At 38.0% G+C, this 5,143-nt stretch overlaps 1 pseudogene; it reads right to left on the reverse strand.

The window, feature by feature from the left end:
• Positions 1-3,526: 3,526 nt before the first annotated feature.
• LOC131743217 (RING1 and YY1-binding protein pseudogene) lies at positions 3,527-4,470 on the reverse strand (annotated as a pseudogene).
• Positions 4,471-5,143: the final 673 nt, after the last annotated feature.

Here is a 5,143-nt window from a genome sequence, read left to right on the forward strand (position 1 = left end):
TTGCACCCCAGGTACAAGCACTATTTTAAAATGAGAGGAACATTCTCCAAGCATTTGAGAATAGGACCAGAGCAACAAATGGCACTGCTTTATAATCCATACCTTTGAGAACAGAATTTAAATTATGGGACATTATTTTTGGCTACTCAAATCAAGCTGAATTTTTTTTTCTTTTTTACTAGTTGCCTCCACAGACAGGAGAAAACCAGATTTTTTACACCAAAATGTGATACTTCATTACCAATTGGCTGCCCTCCCAGGAATCAATAAAGTATGGTTAAATAAAGAAAGGTAACAGCAAGTTCCCATGCTTAAAATGACTTTGAAGTCTATGAACTCTGTGGATATTCATATGTAAGAATGTAAGAGCCAAATAGAAGAGAGACAATAAATCAAAACAAAGCAAAACATTTAAAAATGAGGAGGGGTGGAATCATATTAGTGGTCTTTTTTACTCCTGTTTTATGTTTTGTTTTCTTTTGTTTTGTTTTTGCAAGACAGTACAAAAAAAAAATAGTGAACAGAAACATTAAAAGAGAGTTTTTCAAGCTGCCTTTATGTCCAGGAAGAAAAAGATCATAAGCTCCTAGAAAGTATGAGCTTTCCTTGCAACTTGGTTCCTAACACTTAAACCGTTTACCACCTGAATTCCTTCCCACAGCAGGGAATGGAGAAATATCTTCAAACACTGACAAGCTCCATGTTGGGATTGCATGTGTCGTTGATAACCCTTGTTCAGTAAAATAAAGAGTAGATTGTGAGAAACAAAAATAATTCTCACAACTGAATTTGTAGGGTAGGGAAAATGAGGGAACATGAGGCAAACAAATTTCGACTACAAAAACCACCACTGCAATGTTACCTGCAAAGTGGAAACAGGGATTTGCTTCTTGTATGGACCAAAAATAAAGTTTAAATAGTTTTAATCATAAAACTAACAGAAAATATATAGATTTACCTCAGACATGCATAGAGGTGTGGAAAATGGATGGAATCCAAGTTACAGAATACCACATTTTCATGAGATCTTATACGAAAACAACAATGTTAACATGTAACCATAATTTACACAAATATTACCATTCTGGAGCTAGTTTAGTTACTTTCAAATGATCAAAGCCCTCCTAACTAAACCACTTGTGATTTGTCAGTTATTCCATTGAAATGCAAACCACCTGAAGCAGTCTTTAAATTTGAGACCACATTGTTTAAAAAATATTTTTTTTCATGTTGTCCAGTACTTTTTAAACAGATGAGTCAAGTTCCCATGTGACTTGGAACATATTTAATGTAAGACTGTTTTAAATTTAAATTCAACACTTTCATAGAAGAGACTGTTCCGATCTGTAAATGTTCTATGTTGTATTCACAGTGTATCAAGCACAAGCAATGCCATTGATTGGTCTCAAATAACCCTTTATATATAATTGTGTGTGTGTGTGTGTGTGTGTGTGTGTGTGTGTGTGTATGTTTATAGTTATATTTATAGCAAAACTGATAGTACTTACTATAACGGGAAGAAAGACCTTAACTTAAGAGGTTATGCTGAAAGGATGGAGCTTGTGAACATGATAAATAAAAGTTCCCTCTCTCTCCCACCCTACCCTCCAACAAAACAAAACCAAAAAAACACTGGTAATGTACATGGAAGTTGTACACAGAAGATTTATTTAAAATAAAAAGATTCAGGACTACATCCAACTATAAATAATTGTTTGGAAAATCATATAAAACAATGGAATACACAAAAGTGTCAGGAGTAATCAACAGGATGTGAAAATCTTTGGTGGCCAGATGCCCATTATGGCAAGCAGATACTCACCTGATGGCTTCCCTAAGAAATGGATGTCCACAGAAGATTCTCCAGGGGTGGAAGCAACATGGGCAGGTGAAGGATCTGAATTTCATAACCTGATTCATAGTTTTCACCATTCAGCTTGCCTTTCCTTAAAATTGCACAATTCCATGTACTATTTCAGAAGGATTCATTATTTACTACTCTTGACTGAAATAAAAATGCACAATGTGTGAGCTGTGAGTTTCAGTTTTATTTGGGGTGTCAACTACAAATTGGCAGTTGCCATCTACCTTTACAAGGATTAAATCATGTGCTGCAGCAGCTGCTGATTTTCAACACCCACTGAAAATAGTTCAGGGTGGAGAGCAGAAATGAGGCACTCTATGCTCTGGGAAAAATGAAAAAAACAGGTCTTCGATAGTTAAATATTTTCAGGAGCTGATTTTATGAACCCAATTCTTGTATCTCCTCATATCTAGAAAAGCACTAAAATCTTTCATGGTGATGACTGTTCCTCGTGACTAGCAGAAACCTTCTGCAAAAAAAGATGTGCTCAATTGCATCTACTCCCCCGTCACCCAAGTCACATATATACTGACCCCCCCCACCTCTTTGAAGCAGTTTCTCAGAGCTATCTGAAATGCTGTTTCCTGGGTTGTAGTCCTCATTTTGCCCCCAATAAAACTTAACTTGCCACTCTCATGTTTTGTATTATTTTTTAAGTCAACAGGGGACTTACTGAGGAATATAGCTCAGGAGAAGGCTTCTCACATAGCTCTAAGAAACTCCAAAGAGTTGCTCCAAAGAGGTGGGGGACATTAGTATATATGTGATTTTGGAGAAAGGTTATGTGAAATCAAGCATGAATCTTGGTAGAAGGTTGCTACTAGTCACAGGGAACAGATATCTCAATTAATGATTTTAGTACTTTTTTCTTTTTACCTTTTTTTTGAATTTTATTTTATATATTTTTTATACAGAAATTTCTTATTAGTTATCTATTTTATATGTATTAGTGTATATATGTCAATCCCAATCTCCCAATTCATCCCACCACCACAACTACCCCCCGCTTTTACCCCTTGGTGCCCATATGTTTGTTCTCTACATCTGTGTCTCTATTTCTGTCTTGCAATCTGTGACATTTTTCTAGATTCCACATATATGCATTAATATACAATATTTGTTTTTCTCTTTCTGACTTACTTCACTCTGTATGACAGTCTCTAGGTCCATCAACATTTCTACAAATGACCCAATTTTGTTCTTTTTTATGGCTGAGTAATATTCCATTGTATATATGTACCACATCTTTATCCATTCATCTGTTGATGCGCATTTAGGTTGCTTCCATGAACTGGCTATTTTAAATAGTGCTGCAATGAACATTGGGGTGCATGTGTCTCTTTGAATTATGGTTTTCTCTGGATATATGCCCAGGTACTTTTCTAAGTATGGGAATATGCAAAAATATTGGGTTCATAAAATTTTCTGCTGAACATATCTAACATTCTGAAGTCCTGTTCTGCTAGTTTTCCCAGAGTACAGAGTGCCTCATTCCTGATCTCCTCTCTGAACTCTTTTCAGAGTGTGTTGAAGGTCACCAACAGTGGTGGCTAATGACCTAATCTTTGTAGAGTCTGATGGCAATTGTCATTCTTTAGTTGGCACTGCTGATTTGTTGTCCTTTGTTGTGGAGAAACAGGAGGAGCTATTTTCTATACTCTTCTACTGTGAGCTGCTCTGGTTCTGTTGTTCTGACCCTGCACGACAGGTCACTGTGGATGAGATGTCCAGGAGAAGCAAGTATTTTCCTTAAAATCTGTGATAATGATGGTGATGTTGCCCACGGTTACTGCCAACTGCTGTGTGGTGCTCCTTTCCATGTTTTTTATCCAGGGCATTGAGATGTGATTTGTTTCACTGGTCTTTGTTGCAGCATTTGCAGTTTTCAGAATATCAGACTTTGGTAACACTAGTACTAATTTCTTTATCTTTCTCAGGTTTCTCTTTGTCCTCTTTTCAACTTTCTCCTTCTCCTTTTTAGGGGGTGATGGAGTGGTGTACTGTTAAGCCACTTCTTCCACTAGCTGAGAATTGATTAGAGGTTTTCTTTTTTTGTTTGTTTTGTTTTTTTGTGGTACGCGGGCCTCTCACTGTTGTGGCCTCTCCCATTGCGGAGCGCAGGCTCCGGACGCGCAGGCTCAGCGGCCATGGCTCACGGGCCCAGCCGCTCTGCGGCATGTGGGATCTTCCCGGACCGGGGCACGAACCCGTGTCCCCTGCATCGGCAGGCGGATTCCCAACCACTGCGCCACCAGGGAAGCCCCTGATTAGAGGTTTTCTAGTGGAGGTGCCTTTCCTTCATTTTCAGCCAACTGTCACTTAAACTCCCTGAGGGCATATGTACATCACAGATGTTGCATTTAAGGGCTGCAGCACTGTTTCTAAAGGTGCAGATATTACAATTCCCAAAGCCTTTGTTTGTGACAGGTTTCTCATGTCTTTTTGGCCTGGTTAAATCTCCTTTTGTCTGGGAGGAGTGATGGCTGCCATGTGGAGGGCAGCTGAGGAGGAGTCACCATGGCTTCCATGCTCATGGCTGTTGGCCTCTACTTACTTTTGACTATATACATTTAACAATGGAAATATACTCACCAGTTGGTTACCATTAACTGTGGCAGTGGAAAAGAAACGATGTGTAAGTGATGTGGGCATGGGGGAGTAGAAGGGGGTAGGAAACATTTTGAATAAATAGAGAACAAATCTTGAACAAGTATACAATTAAATAAAAATTTTAAAAAACACTAAAAGCTTAGGTGTAAAGGACCTTAAGCAAGGAGATATACTGACACAAATTTATATGACACGATTGGTGTGTTTTTCCCAGAATATTTCCCTTAGCCAAATTAGTTAGAGGTATTGATTAAAATTCAATGAACAATAAAGTTAAGAAGAAAAAAAGATAATTTTCTTTGAGCCAAACTGAGGATTATAACCCAGGGAACAGACTCTCAGAAATCTCTGAGAAATGTTCTGCCTCTTAGAAGTTGGAGGAACATCATATACATTTGCAAGACAGTATCATACATCAAATTGTCATACTGGTATTTTTCATGAAATTCGCTAAGGATACACAGTTCAGATAAACATGTACAAAGCAAGAAGCAAGTCACCACGATGCCCTACCGAGTTACATTGCTAGGGTCAGAAGAAAGGAAAAAAAAAAACCCTGATCTTTACAGTCAAGCAGGCACTCCCATTACACATTAACCAAATCTCCTCAAAGATTTGGTTAATGTGTAATGAAGATTCACACTTCACATTAGGGAAGGTAGGATGAAG

The sequence above is a fragment of the Kogia breviceps genome, chromosome 16, assembly GCF_026419965.1.
Source record: "Kogia breviceps isolate mKogBre1 chromosome 16, mKogBre1 haplotype 1, whole genome shotgun sequence".
Lineage (NCBI taxonomy): Eukaryota > Metazoa > Chordata > Mammalia > Artiodactyla > Physeteridae > Kogia > Kogia breviceps.